This window comes from Triticum aestivum, chromosome 6D, assembly GCF_018294505.1.
Source record: "Triticum aestivum cultivar Chinese Spring chromosome 6D, IWGSC CS RefSeq v2.1, whole genome shotgun sequence".
NCBI lineage: Eukaryota > Viridiplantae > Streptophyta > Magnoliopsida > Poales > Poaceae > Triticum > Triticum aestivum.
This window is the reverse complement of record NC_057811.1, coordinates 485,039,115-485,056,244: the sequence shown is the minus strand read 5'-3', so window position 1 is coordinate 485,056,244 and position 17,130 is coordinate 485,039,115.

The window sequence follows — 17,130 nt, the reverse complement described above, 5'->3', positions numbered from 1 at the left end:
GATGAAGATGGTCTCTCTCAAGCAACCCTGCAACCAAATAACAAAGAGTCTCTTGTGTCCCCAACACACCCAATACAATGATAAATTGTATAGGTGCACTAGTTCGGCGAAGAGATGGTGATATAAGTGCAATATGGATGGTAGATATAGGTTTTTGTAATCTGAAAATATAAAAACAGTAAAGTAGCAAGTGGTAAAAGTGAGCGTAAACGGTATTGCAATGCTTTGAAACAAGGCCTAGGGTTCATACTTTCACTAGTGCAAGTTCTCTCAATAATGATAACATAATTAGATCATATAACAATCCCTCAACATGCAACAAAGAGTCACTCCAAAGTCACTAATAGCGGAGAACAAACGAAGAGATTATTGCAAGGTACGAAACCACCTCAAAGTTATTCTTTCCGATTAATCCATTGGGCTATTCCGATAATTGTCACAAACAGCCCTAGAGTTCGTAGTAAAATAACACCTTAAGACACACATCAACCAAAACCCTAATGTCACCTAGATACTCCAATATCACCTCAAGTATCCGTGGGTATGATTATACGATATGCATCACACAATCTCAGATTCATCTATTCAACCAACACAAAAAAATTCAAAGAGTGCCCCAAAGTTTCTACCGGAGAGTCAAGACGAAAACGTGTACCAACCCCTATGCATAAGTTCACAAGGTCACTGAACCCGCAAGTTGATCACCAAAACATACATCAAGTAGATCACGTGAATATCCCATTGTCACCACAGATAAGCACATGCAAGACATACATCAAGTGTTCTCAAATCCTTAAAGACTCAATCCGATAAGATAACTTCAAAGGGAAAACTCAATCCATTAAAAAAGAGTAGAGGGGGAAGAAACATCATAAGATCCAACTATAATAGCAAAGCTCGCAATACATCAAGATCGTGCCAAATCAAGAACACGAGAGAGAGAGAGATCAAACACATAGCTACTGGTACATACCCTCAACCCCGAGGGTGAACTACTCCCTCCTCGTCATGGAGAGCGCCGGGATGATGAAGATGGCCACCGGTGAGGGATTCCCCCTCCGGCAGGGTGCCGGAACAGGGTCCTGATTGGTTTTTCGTGGCTACAGAGGCTTGCGGGGGCGGAACTCCCGGTCTAGGTTTCTTTCTGGGGGTTTCTTTATTTATAGGAATTTTTGGCGTCAGTCTCACGTCAGGGGGGCTCCAAGTCGTCCATGACATAGGGGGGCGCGCCCTCCACCCTCGTGGATGGCTCGGGTCTCTTCTGGCCCAACTCTTTTACTCCGGAGGCTTCGTTTGGTCCATAAAAATCATTAAAAATTGGCACGTCAATTGGACTCCGTTTGGTATTCCTTTTCTGTAAAACTCAAAAACAAGTAAAAAACAGAAACTGGCACTGGGCTCTAGGTTAATAGTTTAGTCCCAAAAATCATATAAAATAGCATATAAATGCATATAAAACATCCAAGATGGGTAATATAATAGCATGGAACAATCAAAAATTATAGATATGTTGGAGACGTATCAAGCATCCCCAAACTTAATTTCTGCTCGTCCTCGAGTAGGTAAATGATAAAAATAGAATTTTTGATGTGGAATGCTACCTAACATATTTATCAACGTAATCTTCTCTATTGTGGCAAGAATATTCAATAAGATTCAAGACAAAAGTTTAATATTGACATAAAAACAATAATACTTCAAGCATACTGACAAAACAATCATGTCTTCTCAAAATAACATGGCCAAAGAAATCTATCCCTACAAAATCATATAGTCTGGCTATGCTCTATCTTCATCACACAAAATATTTAAATCATGCACAACGCCGATGACAAGCCAAGCAATTGTTTCATACTTTTGATGTTCTCAAACTTTTTTAATCTTCACGCAATACATGAGCGTGAACCATGGACATAGCACTATAAGTGGAATAGAATGGTGGTTGTAGAGAAGACAAAAAAGGAGAAGATAGTCTCACATCAACTAGGCGTATCAACGAGCTATGGAGATGCACATCAATAGATATCAATGTGAGTGAGTAGGGATTGTCATGCAACGGATGCACTAGAGCTATAAGTTTATGAAAGCTCAACAAAAGAAACTAAGTGGGTGTGCATCCAACTTGCTTGCTCACGAAGACCTAGGGCATTTTGAGGAAGCCCATCTTTGAAATATACAAGCCAAGTTCTATAATGAAAGATTCCCACTAGTATATTAAAGTGACAACTAGCATGAAGATCATGGTGCTACATTGAAGCACAAGTGTGGAAAAGGATAGTAGCATTGCCCCTTCTCTCTTTTTCTCTCTTTTTTTTATTTGGGCCTTTCTCTTTTTTTTATGGCCTCTTTTTTTTCATCCGGAGTCTCATCCTGACTTGTGGGGCAATCATAGTCTCCATCATCCTTTCCTCACATGGGACAATGTTCTAATAATGAAGATCATCACACTTTTATTTACTTACAACTCAAGAATTACAACTCGATACTTAGAACAAAATATGACTCTATATGAATGCCTTCGGCGGTGTACTGGGATATGCAATGAATCAAGAGTGACATGTATGAAAGAATTATGAAAGTGGCTTTGCCACAAATACGATGTCAACTACATGATCATGCAAAGCAATATGACAATGATGAAGCATGTCATAATAAACGGAACGGTGGAAAGTTGCATGGCAATATATCTCGGAATAGTTATGGAAATGCCATAATAGGTAGGTGTGGTGGCTGTTTTGAGGAAGGTATATGGTGGGTGTATGGTACCGGCAAAAATTGCGTGGCACAAGAGAGGCTAGCAATAGTGGAAGGGTGAGAGTGCGTATAATCCATGGACTCAACATTAGTCATAAAGAACTCACATACTTATTGCAAAAATATATTAGTTATCGAAACGAAGTACTACGCGCATGCTCCTAGGGGGATAGATTGGTAGGAAAAGACCATCGCTCGTCCCCGACCGCCACTCATAAGGAAGACAATCAATAAATAAATCATGCTCCAACTTCATCACATAACGGTTCATTATACGTGCATGCTACGGGAATCACAAACTTTAACACAAGTATCTCTCAAATTCACAACTACTCCACTAGCATGACTCTAATATCAGCATCTTCATATCTCAAAACAATCATAAAGAATCAAACTTCTCATAGTATTCAATGCACTTTATATGAAAGTTTTTATTATATCCCTCTTGGATGCCCATCATATTAGGATTAAATTCATAACCTAAACAAATTACCATGCTGTTCTAAAAGACTCTCAAAATAATATAAATTAAGCATGAGAGTTCATCTATTTCTTCAAAATAAAAGCACTGTCGTGCTCTAAAAAGATATAAGTGAAGCACTAGAGCAAATGACAAACTACTCCAAAAGATATAAGTGAAGATCAATGAGTAGTTAAATAATTATGGCTATGTGAAGACTCTCTCTCATTCAATAATTTCATATCTTGATATTTTATTCAAACAGCAAGAAAAACAAATTAAATAAAATTATGCTCCAAGCAAAACACATATCATGTGGTGAATAAAAATATAGCTCCAAGTAAGGTTACCGATGAACGAAGACAAAAGAGAGGATGCCATCCGGGGCATCCCCAAACTTAGGCTCTTGGTTGTCCTTGAATATTAACTTGGAGTGCCTTCGGCATCCCCAAGCTTAGGCTCTTGCCACTCCTTATTCCATAGTCCATCGAATCTTTACCCAAAACTTGGAAAACTTCACAACACAAAACTCAACAGAAAACTCGTAAGCTCCGTTAGTATAAGAAAATAAATCATCACTTTTGGTACTGTTGTGAACTCATTCTTTATTTATATTGGTGTAATATCTACTGTATTCCAATATCTCTATGGTTCGTACCCTCCGATACTACACATAGATTCATCAAAATAAGCAAACAACACATAGAAAACAGAATGTGTCAAAAACAGAACAGTCTGTAGTAATCTGCAACTCTCGAATACTTATGTAACTCCAAAAATTATGAAATAAATTTGTGGACCTGAGGAATTTGTTTATTAATCTTATGCAAAAATAATCAACTTAAAATCACTCTTCTGTAAAAAATGACAGCTAATCTCGTGGGCGCAAAGTTTCTGTTTTTTACAGCAAGATCACATTAACTTTCACCCAAGTCTTCCCAAAGGTTCTACTTGGCACTTTATTGAAACAAAAGCTATAAAACATGATTGCTACAGTAGCTTAATCATGTGAACACACAAAAACAGTAGGAGTAAATATTGGGTTGTCTCCCAACAAGCGCTTTTCTTTATTGCCTTTTTAGGTAGGCATGATGATTTCAATGATGCTCGTATAAAAGATAAGAATTGAAACATAAAGAGAGCATCATGAAGCATATTACTAACACATTTAAGTCTAACCCACTTCCTATGCATAGGGATTTTGTGAGCAAACAACTTATGGGAACAATAATCAACTAGCACAGGAAGGCAAAACAAGCATAACTTTAAAACTTTAAGCACATAGAGAGGAAACTTGATATTATTGCAATTCCTACAAGCATATATTCCTCCCTCATAATAATTTTCAGTAGCATCATGAATGAATTCAACAATATAACTATCACATAAAGCATACTTTTCATGAGCCACAAGCATAGAATTTTTATTACTCTCCACATAAGCAAATTTCTTCTCATGAATAGAAGTGGGAGAAAACTCAACAAAATAACTATCATGTGAGGCATAATCCAATTGAAAATTAAAATCAAGATGACAAGTTTCATGGTTACCATTATTGTTTATAGCATACATGTCATCACAATAATCATCACAAATAGGAGGCATGATATCATCAAAATAAATATTTTCATCAAAACTTGGGGGACTAAAAGTATCATCTTCATCAAACATAGCATCCCCAAGCTTGTGGCTTTGCATATCATTAGCATCGTGGATATTTAAGGAATTCATACTAACAACATTGCAATCACGCTCATCATACAAAGATTTAGTGCCAAAAATTCTAATGCATTCTTCTTCTAGCACTTGACACAATTTTCCTTCCATCATTTTCACGAAAGACATTAAAAAGATGAAGCATATGAGGCAACCTCAATTTCATTTTTTTGTAGTTTTCTTTTATAGACTAAACTAGTGATAAAACAAGAAACAAAAAGACTCGATTGCAAGATCTAAAGATATACCTTCAAGCACTCACCTCCCCGGCAACGGTGCCAGAAAAGAGCTTGATGTCTACTACACAGCCTGCTGGGCCTCCAAGTGCAGAGGTTTGTAGGACAGTAGCAAATTTCCCTCAAGTGGATGACCTAAGGTTTATCAATCCGTGGGAGGCGTAGGATGAAGATGGTCTCTCTCAAGCAACCCTGCAACCAAATAACAAAGAGTCTCTTGTGTCCCCAACACACCCAATACAATGGTAAATTGTATAGGTGCACTAGTTTGGCGAAGAGATGGTGATACAAGTGCAATATGGATGGTAGATATAGGTTTTTGTAATCTGAAAATATAAAAACAGCAAGGTAGCAAGTGGTAAAAGTGAGCGTAAACGGTATTGCAATGCTTTGAAACAAGGCCTAGGGTTCATACTTTCACTAGTGCAAGTTCTCTCAATAATGATAACATAATTAGATCATATAACAATCCCTCAACATGCAACAAAGAGTCACTCCAAAGTCACTAATAGCGGAGAACAAACGAAGAGATTATTGTAGGGTACGAAACCACCTCAAAAGTATTCTTTCCGATCAATCCATTGGGCTATTCCTATAAGTGTCACAAACAGCCCTAGAGTTCGTAGTAAAATAACACCTTAAGACACACATCAACAAAAACCCTAATGTCACCTAGATACTCCAATGTCACCTCAAGTATCCTTGGGTATGATTATACGATATGCATCACACAATCTCAGATTCATCTACTCAACCAACACAAAGAAATTCAAAGAGTGCCCCAAAGTTTCTACCAGAGAGTCAAGACGAAAACGTGTGGCAACCCCTATGCATAAGTTCACAAGGTCACTGAACCCGCAAGTTGATCACCAAAACATACATCAAGTAGATCACGTGAATATCCCATTGTCACCACAGATAAGCACATGCAAGACATACATCAAGTGTTCTCAAATCCTTAAAGACTCAATCCGATAAGATAACTTCAAAGGAAAATCTCAATCCATTAAAAGAGAGTAGAGGGGGAGAAACATCATAAGATCCAACTATAATAGCAAAGCTCGCAATACATCAAGATCGTGCCAAATCAAGAACACGAGAGAGAGAGAGAGAGAGAGAGAGAGAGAGAGAGATCAAACACATAGCTACTGGTACATACCCTCAGCCCCGAGGGTGAACTACTCCCTCCTCGTCATGGAGAGCGTCGGGATGATGAAAATGGCCACCGGTGAGGGATTCCCCCTCCGGCAGGGTGCCGGAACAGGGTCCCTATTGGTTTTTCGTGGTTACAGAGGCTTGCGGCGGTGGAACTCCCGATCTAGGTTTCTTTCTGGTGGTTTCTGTATTTATAGGAATTTTTGGTGTTGGTCTCACGTCAGGGGGGTCTCCGAGTCGTCCACGAGATAGGGGGGCGCCCGGGGGGGTAGGGCGCGCCCTCCACCCTCGTGGATGGCTCGGGACTCTTCTGGCCCAACTCTTTTACTCAGGAGGCTTCTTTTGGTCCATAAAAAATCATCAAAAATTGGCACATCAATTGGACTCCGTTTGGTATTCCTTTTGTGTAAAACTCAAAAACAAGGAAAAAACAAAAACTGGCACTGAGCTCTAGGTTAATAGGTTAGTCCCAAAAACATATAAAACAGCATATAAATGCATATAAAACATCCTAGATGGGTAATATAATACCACGGAACAATAAAAAATTATAGATACGTTGCAGACGTATCAGCGCATCAAGGCCGAGTTCAATTAGCGCAATCTCGTCGACCCCTACTTCAAAGGCGTCTACATGCAGCGCGGGTCGAAGGCAATGGCGAACCATTGGGGGCTCATACAAACGGCGTGCAACAAATGGCATGGGATCGTCGAGGAGATCGCGGCTCGCCCGGAGAGCGGCGCGAGCATGGAGGATCTGGGATGGCACGCCGGTCTCCCCCTTTCTTTCGCCGTGTGCGCACCCGCCAACTATTTGATCCTCGGCGCAGCTGCTGCGGATGTTCGCCAGGACAGCAGCGATCAAGACTTCAAGTACCTCCACGTCTTGAAGCGTATCGACAAGTGCGAGTAGTCGGCGGATACCCGGCGCACCCTCGCCAAGGCCAAGGAGACCTATAAGCCGGACGCGCCGACGCCGGGCGCGGGCGACGGGCGCCCAGAAGGCAACAAAGGGGCCAAGAAGGGGAAACACGCCGACTCGGCTACCGCACGGGTGCAAGAGTCCATCGATCATTGCCTCGCCGACGACAGGCCCGGGCCGCCCTGCACGAAGAGAAGACCGAGGCGCGGTGGTCGGCGTTGATGACGAACAGCGCCGTCAAGCTCGACCTACTCCGGACCAACGTCGCCGCGAAGAAGAGGAACACCGACCTGGCTTTCCTGATGGGCGGGCGGACATGCTCCAGAGCAACGACGAGCAGCTCAAGGCGTGGTACCTGGCAGAGCGCGGCCTCATCCTGAACCAGCTGCCATCGACGGCGCCGCCAACTCCCACGCCCACGCTGACGACGCCGCCAAGCCCGATCGATGATGCCTCCACGACGCCCAGCAGCACAGAAGCCACGCCGACGCCGCCCAGCACAGAAGCTGCTCCAACGCTGCCAAGCCCGCGCACGCCGACTCCGCCGATGCCGGAGGCAGACCCCGCCGTTTGATGCGTTGCCCACGCGTCATTTATTTTTTTTGTACACCGAACTGTGGCAAAGGTGATCGCCGAACTGGGCCGCTGATCGCCGGACCTGTGGTGTTTTTTTTTTGGAGCGAGAATGACCAAATTTGGATTTGCCGCGACTTGGGGGGCGTGGCTGGGAGCTAGATCGCCCCAGGGCCTAAAAAGCACCGGGCGGGTGCCCGAAATAGCGCCGGCCTATGCGCTGGGGGGCCGAACGAGTGGAGATGCTCTTACTGTCGGCGATCGGGTCCATAGTATGCAACTCTTTGGAAAGAAGAGATCGAGCAAGCGTGATGAAGAGTACTCAGCTCGTTGCAACGATGCATTCATCATATTCATGTATATGCTGGATCAACGTCAAACTGATGGAGGGGAGGGAAAAGTTATGTTTCTTTCAGTGGTTTTCTAGTTGGATCCATGCTTTGTGAGAGGATCTAAGAATTTATATATGTATGTAAATGTGTAAAAAAACGTCTTATGTTAAATTACGGAGGGAGTAGATACCTATTACGTAATTGATTTGCTTGAATCCATCGTCGTAGCTGCCTTCGATGACCAGGTGAGTACATATGCGTACAGCCATATATATCATACATATCGACTGTTCACTATATCTATAGAGATACTAAGCTCCCATGATTTGAAGCGTTGTGGTGCTTTGGGGGGTGTGGGTCGCTAAGGGCCCCACATGTAAGATTATGTGCTACTTATTTAGTTTTATTTCCTATTCTCTTCTTTTCACATGCTTATTCATGAGAAAAATTGTGAGTATTAAAAACATTTTTTTAATTTAACATTTTGTTCAGATTCATTATTATTTATTAAATTCATGGATATTTTTAAGTTCACGATCATTTTTAATGTTTGTGAACATTTTAAATTTGAAACCAATATTTTTTTGAAATTCAAGACCTTTTTTCTAAAATAAATGATTTTAAATTTGCAACATTTTTAAATCCTTGAAAATATTTTAATTAAATTAGCACTTGCAAATAAAAAAAAGATAACCAATTATTATGGAGCTGGTAGTAGGACGAGCGGAAAAAGAAGCTAAGCAACCGAGAGCTTCATGGGCCGGCCCATATCACTAGTAGAAAACAGGGTTTAGGTCACAGGACAGTTTTCACATTAGCCCCGGTTCAGTCACGAACTGGGACTAATGTGAGCATTGGTCCCGATTCGTGCGGCCAGGGACCTGCCGGGCCTCGTGGGGGCATTGGTCCCGGTTCGTCCGGACCCTTTGGTCCCGGTTGGTGGGACAAACCGGGACCAATGGGCCACGCTCCTAGCCCACCACCCTTTAGTCCCGGTTCCTACCACAAACCGGGACTAAAGGCCTGGTCCTAGTTGCGGCCAGTGTTTAGTCCCACCTCGCCAACCGAAGGGCGCTCACATCAGTTTATAAGGCCGTCCCTCTATGCCTTGTTGAGCTTCTCTTAAAGTGAAAATAGATGCCCTTATACAGGAAATTTGACCTAAATTCATAGTAAATTTCATAGAAATTTATTATGAATTTAGGTTGAATTTTCTCTATAAGCGCATCTACGTTCATTTTTTTATATTTATAAAATAAATAAACCTTAATAAAATAAATAAAACTAAATAAACCTTAATAAAATAAAATAAAATAAACTATAGTAACTACAATAAATAAACCTTAATAAATTAAGTAAAAATAGCAGCAGTAAAATAAATAAAAATAGCAGCAGTAAAATAAATAAAAATAAAATAATTAAAGTAAAATACATAAGTAATTAGAAATAAAATAAATAAGTTTTTTGTTGTAAGTAGAAACAAAACAAAAAAACAAAGCAAAAGAGAAAAAAACACGAGCCATCAACTCCATAACCGCCATATCTGGGATAGAGAAGGGCGATCCCTTGGAGTGGGATTCACATACAGTTGCCCGTAACATCTACCATTCGAGCCTAGCAGGTGGAACTCGGATCTGTCAACAGTGTCAAAGCGGCAAATAGCAGGCGGAGGAGAAGCCACCGATGTCATGTGTAGATCCCTTCTAGGTCTTGCGGATCGTGCTATTACAGCAATTTGGTTGGTTGATCCCAAAAAAAAAGGAATTTGGTTGGTTTTCTTGAAGCCCTAGCTTGTTGTGCCGTCCTATTCTCTCAATGCAATTTAGCAAATGCTACTACAGTACAGTAAAGGGCACAAAGAAAAAGCACGCAGTGAAGGAAAATACCTCCATATCAAAGCTGCTACTTATCTTGTTGGTTATCAGGATGTGGATATGTAGAATTTTCTCTAGCCACGGCAACAGACATGCATTCATCGAGGGGGTTCACTAGAGAACAAAATAAATGCTGACGTTAGTTGTTGAGGGTACGTTTGACATCCCTGAGAGACTAGATAATGAAAAGATGAATCATCAAACCTGGATGAACAAAGACGCTACCAAGTGGATGAATCTGATGGCCTGTCCTCCCTTGAAGGCGCCACCAGGGCCATGGACGCCTCATACACCGCCGCCGACGTGTTGTAGTGATGAGGTATCGTGCAGGATCTGACACAGGATCACCTTCAGGCAAGATGAATAGGTCTTCAGGGGCACGACGGCCGGCCACAGCAGGCCCCTGCCATGGACGGCGCCGCCCGAGCCACAGCCGCTCGTCAGCTCGCCTCTGGAGCAGTCCAAGCTTATCCGCGAGCTCGTCCACTAGTGCCCATCGCCGCCACGACGTCCTGCAGGCTAGAGAACGGCGGTTCGCCGTTCTTATCCACGGCCGCCGTTGGAACCGACTCCGGCCGCCTATATAAGGAGCCCCCGAGTCCGTCCAGTCCCTCAGGCGACCTCAAGCCACCCCACCTAGCACCCCCATAGCAGGCAATCGACCAGGGAGGGTCTTCTTCCCCATCTCCGGCCAGTACAGCCACCGCCGCCCTCCGGTCCATTCAGTCGCAACCAGAGCCCCCCCCCCTTCGTATAGCACCTCCATCCTCCTCCCCTCGACCGTGCGGAGCCGCCCAAACCCTCAGCTGCGTCGGGGAACCACCGTAGGCCAAAGCCCCAAACCTCCCGAAGCTGTCGTCCACCGCGGAGCTCGCCGCCGGCGACTCCCTCCATCCCCGCCACCTCCTCGACCACCGGGAGGACCGCCCCGGCCTGGCGGATCCATCCCCGCCTTCAGGACCCCGCGAGGAGCCGCCGTTCGCCGGCGTTGATCGCCGGAGCCCCGCCTCTGTTCGGCCAGAGGAGGAAGGAGGCGGGGGCGACTGGTCAAACCTGACCAGTGGGCCCAAGGGACCCACTGTCAGTGACCCACGAGCCAGTCCACGCGGGTTAAGTGGAGGATCTGACACAGGATCACCTTCAGGCAAGATGAATAGGTCTTAAGGGGCACGACGGCAGCGGCGGCGCCATGGCCGGGACTGGTGACGACGGCGGCGGCGAGCGAGCGGGAGGGTGGCGGCGGCTGCGTGCGAGTGGGAGGCCGGAGGATCACCAATCATTGTGCTCGACATATCACTACAAGAAACCTGTTAATCCATGACGGATTTCTAATGACATTTTTGGAAACTCTCATCGATGACCTGGTAAAACCCCACAAGCCCGGTGAAAGCCCGCTAAAGCCCGTCTAACCGTTCCCGTATAAAAACTTAACCCTAAATTCCCTCCTCGGCCCCTGCATCGTGTCCCACAGCACGTCGCCACCCCTCGTCCCTCCCACAGCTCGTAAACCTTAATAAAATAAAATGATGATGATACCATACCGTAACCCTCTCAACTTTCTTGCACATGCTATGTGGATGAAATGATGATACCATGCCAACTTTCAACCTTTTCAGAGTTCATTTGAAATGCTTTTCAATTTTAGGGTCTTATAGCTCAAAATAATTAGTAAATGCATGAAAAATAACAGGCCAAAAATTAAAAATTATGCCACCTACTGGGCCACCACGGCCTGAATACGATTAGAAACCCATCCATGGGCCAGGATTCAGGCCCGCAGAAGGCCCAGTAGGCTCACAGGCATGTACAGAGAGGTTAGGCCCGTAAGCCTGCTTTAGAGAGGAGCTCGACAGCTCAGACGCACCGCACCTTATAAACAGGTGCGGCTCTCTCTTAGCTAGCGAGGTGGGACTAAACTCACCACCACGCCGCTGTGCAAGGCCATTGGTCCCGGTTGGTGGCACGAACCGGGACCAATTCCACCCTTTGGTCCCTGTTGGTGCCACGAACCGGTACTAATGAGGCTGTGGCCCCACGAGCACCTTTAGTACCTGTTCGTGGCACGAACCGGTACTAGAGTTTCTTACTAAGCAGTTTTTTAGTCCCACCTCACTAGCTGAGAGGCACTAGGAGCGGTTTATAAACCCTGAACTTGTCGAATTTCTTTGACCTCGGAGCCCGTACAAGCTCTTCTTCCACAACCATATGTGACCTCCCCCCAGGGTGTGACGGGCGGTGTGTACAGGGCCCGGGTACATATTCACCGCGGCATGTTGATCCGCGATTACTAGCGATTTCAACTTCATGTTCCCGAGTTGTGCAGAGACGATGAAGAAGAGGCGCAATGCTCACGTTGCTTAGCTTCAAGCCTTGAGGAATAAGGTAGACTGCATCGAGCTATGTGCAGTGCAGTCTATACTATTCCGAAAGGCTTGAAGCAAATCAACGAGCATTGCGCCTCTTTTTTATTTTTAATCATTAAAAGCAAAAAGAATTTTCATAAAGAACTTTTTTTATAGAAACTTTAATATCAAAAAGAATTATCATAAAGTAAAATAAATAAGTAATTAGAAACAAAATAAAATAAAATAAATAAGTTTTTTGTTGTAAGTAGAAACAAAACAAAATAAATATAGCAAAAAAGAAAACAAAAAACTAAATACAGCAAAAAGAATTTTCATAAAGAACTAATGGCACTAATAGAAAATTTATATTTTTTCTAAAACTAATGGCACTCACAGACAATTTATAATTTTGCTGACCTAAAAGCAAAAAGAATTAGAAAATAAAGCAAAAAACAAAAGAAAATAAATAATGCAAAAAACAGAACCAAAAAACTGGATTTTTTTTTAAAACTGCCACCTATTGGGCCACCACGGCCTGAATACGACTAGAAACCCAACCTGGGCCAGGATTCAGGCCCGCAGAAGGCCCAATAGGCCCACAGACAGCACAGTGTGACATTAGGCCCGTAAGCCTGCATTTGAGAGGAGCTCGAGAGGGCAGCCGCAGTGGGGCTTATAAACCACTCCGAGCCCCTCTCAACTAGCGAGGTGGGACTAAACTTTTGGCCGCGAGCAGCGCAAGGCCTTTGGTCCCGGTTTGTGGCACCAACCGGGACCAATGCCCCCCTTTAGTCCCGGTTGGTGCCACCAACCGGGACCAAAGGCCGCCGCTTCCCGCCCTTTGCGCTGCTGAAAGGGACCTTTGGTCCCGGTTCTTTGGTCCCGGTTGGTGGCACCAACCGGGACTAAAGGGTGGCATTGGTCCCGGTTGGTGCCACCAACCAGGACCAAAGGTGTGCCTATATAAGCCAACACTTGGGAAATTTTCAGATCCCTCGCCAGTTGCCCCCGACGCCGCCAGGCTGCCCGTGCTCGCCGTCGCCGCCCGCTCCTCGTCGCCGTCGCCCCGCGCCCTTGCCTCGACGGGTCGCCGCCCGGTGCTCGTCGCCGTCGCCCTGCCCCCACGCGCCGCCCCGCCTCGTGCTCCCCTGCTCGCGCGCGCCGCCTCGGCGCCCCGAGCCCCCTGCCCGGCCCGCGCGTGCTCGCCGGCGCCCTCGCCGCCCCCGCCCCGTCCCGCCCCCGCGCGCCGGCGCCCTCGCCGCCCCCGCCGTCGCCATCGTCCTAGCCGCCCCCGCTGTGAGAGCCGTCGCCCCGGCTCTGTTTTTTATTAGTTTAATTGATTTTTGATCATATATATATATATATATATAATGTATATGTGTATGTATGTGGCTATATGTTTTTGTTCATATGTGGCTATATGTTTTTTTATTAGTTTAATTTTTTTGTTCATATGTGATGTATATGTGTATGTGGTTATAATGTATATGTGAACAAAAAAAATTTGTATGTATGTAGATGTTCAAAATGTATGAATATATATGTCAAAAATGTTTTTTTGTTCATAGAAAGTTTTTTGTTCATATATAGAAAGTTTTTATATATGACAATGGATATATATTCGATATATATGAGAAATGATGATCCATGGAAAAGTTTTATATATGCAAAAGTTACAATTTTAGAAAAGTTTTATATATCTAGCTAGGAAGGGAAGAAGAAGAAAAAGAAGGATAGGAAAGAAGAAAATAAGAAGAGGAAAGAAAGAAGAAGAGGAGAGGAAGAAGAGGAGAAATAAATAAGAAGAGGAAAAAAGAAGAAAAAGAAGAGGAGAAGAAGAAAGGAATAGAGGAGAAGAAGAAAAAATGGAAAAATTCCATTTTTTTTCTTCTTCTCCTCTATTCCTTTCTTCTTCTCCTCTTTTTTTTCTTCTTTTTTTTTCTTCAATCCTCTCCTTTATTCCTTTCTTCTTCTCCTCTTTTTATTTCTTCTTCGTTTTCTTATGTTTTATCGGGTTTGTCGTCGTCGATATATACCCCTCCCGATAACTTCAACACGAGGGGGGATAACTTCAACACGAGGGGGGTCGATATACCCCCTCCCCGATAACATTATTTTCCCGTGTATATATGTCGTCGTTGTCGATATAACCCCCTCCTGATAACTTCAACACGTGGGGGGTCGATATACCCCCTCCCCGATAACATTATTTTCCCGTGTATGTATGTCGTCGTTGTCGATATTACCCCCTCCCGATAACTTCAACATGAGGGGGGGTCGATATACCCCCTCCTCGATAACATTATTTTCCCGTGTATGTATGTCGTCGTTGTCGATATAACCCCCTCCCGATAACTTCAACACGTGGGGGGGTCGATATACCCCCTCCCCGATAACATTATTTTCCCGTGTATGTATGTCGTCGTTGTCGATATATATAACTCCCTCCCAGATAACTTCGACATGATGGACGGTCGATATGTATACCCCCTCTCGACCGTGATAACTTATACCACGGGAGCACCCCCCCGGCCCTCTCGCTCGACCAAAACTCTCGAGGACACCCAAACCCTAGAAAAAAACGATGTCGGTCTCCTACCCCCTCCCGCCGCGCCCCTACCCTTGAAGCGTTGCCTAGGCCACCCCAAACCCGAAATAAGCTAGGTCTACGTTTGCACTAATATATCCACCTGCTGTCATGTTTGTGTAATAATTGTCATGTTGTAATATTTGCAGAAACAATGGAGCACGGACGAGATGAGCAAGCAGAAGAGGTGTTGGGGGACATAATCTTAGCCGGAGGTGATATCTTTTCGTATCTTAACGACAATGATGGTCTGGAAGAACAGGGTGAAGAAGCAGGCTACGGTGATCGAAGAGTGGAGGAGGAAAGACATGATTATGATGGCTCCGGTGACCCAATGCTGGTGCAAGAAGGAGCCCGTGGTGACGGCTCTGGTGACCGAACAAAGTCCGGCCAGGTAAATATATTAGTTAAGCCTGTGCTGACTAGCTAATTGATGCATTCATTGTTTTGGTATGTACACATATTAATTAACACTCGTCTTTCTTATTTTTTCTAGCCCTCCGGATCGAGCACAACTTCGGTAAAGAGACGAGGCCCGAAGAGAAAGTTGCGCTCGGATTAAAGGTTTGAGATCACAGCAATCGCGCGCGACGGCCAACCGATTGAACCCCTCCGGACAAAGGATGCTTTTGCTGCTCAGTGCGGGGTTCTAGTTAGGGACAAGATCCCAATCAGCATCCACCAATGGTATAAGCCTAAGAAGGAAGACTCTGAGGTGTCTTATGTCAATGATATGCAGAAAGATGATCTTTGGACTGAGCTGAAGGCAAATTTCACCCTACCGCCAGAGGAGGATCCGGAGAAGCCAGTTATAGAGCAATTAATCAAGTCTCATGCTCTTAAGAAGATGGCAGACCTATTCAGGAGGTGGAAGAATGAGCTGAAAACGTTAGTCGACAAAGAAGAGACACCAGAATTCATCGGCCGGTATGAGAAGATCAGAGATCACTGGCCCGCATTTGTGGCCCACAAGACATCGGAAAAGAGTAAGAAGATGTCAGCGACAAACAAGAAGAATGCTGCGAAGAAGAAGCTTCACCATCGCACGGGGTCAGGTGGCTACCTCAAAGCCCGGCCTAAGTGGGCCAAGTCTGAGAGGGATCTGCTTGATAAAGGGATCGAACCAGAGATAATGAACTGGCCAGACCGTTGCCGGACTTGGTTCTTCGGGGCTGGCGGAACCTTGGACCCTGTATCAGGGAGGTGTCGTTGGACGGACGAGCAACTTGCAATACCCGTCAAGAAGCTTAAGCACTATATCGATGCAGCGCGGCAAGGGACGTTAGTTCCAGACAGAGAGAACGACGAGCTCACAATGGCCCTTGGGAATCCTGAGCACCCTGGACGGACACGAGGCACGCCAGGCTCCGTTCCGTGGAAGGCTGGTTTTCCGGACGCGGGCGGTTACAAAACCCAGGAGAGGAGGAAAAAAGTGGAGCAGATCCAAATTCAGAAGCTGCACGAAAGGGTTCAAGCGCTAGAGGAACGAGACGGCAATCGAGATGCCGAAACTGCCCCCGAAGCTACACCGCCATCTCAGCAGAGAAGCAGCGTGGCTTCCACCGAGCTGCTTCAGCTGGAGCATGCGGCTCCTGCTAGCTACCCCGTGGATGCTATCACGGAGTCTCAACATTGCCACCTTATGGCGGAATGGCAGAACTTCAAAGTCAAGGCGGCTGTTGGCTCTGTTTTACCTACTGAACCCGGCGCAACCTACCACTGCCGGCCGATTCCAGAAGGATATGCTAGGGTGATGGTGGATGAAATAACGGAGGGATTTGAGGACCTCGAGCTTGACTACCCTACCGGTGAAGGGGAGACTCGGCTGGGTTCTGCTCTGAAGACTCCATGCCTATGGCGGAAGGAGCTCATTAAGCTTCCGAACTGGACGGCTCCGGCGAGTAAGGGCACTCCGCCTCCTCCTCCGCCTCCTCCTCCGGCGAGTGATCAGGGCACTCAGCCTCCTTCTCCGGCGCGTGGCGACACTCCGCCTCCTTCTCCGCCAGCGCCGGCGCGCCAGAGCAGCCAGCCTCCTCCTTCTCCGCCTCGTCAGCAAGGGCGGAAGAGACCCGCTGCCGTTGCGGCTGCTCCGGCGCGTCGTAGTCCTTCTCCTCCGCCTCGTAAGCAAGGAAAGAAGATAGTCGCAGCCGCTCCGTCTGCTCTGCCGGCGTCTAGC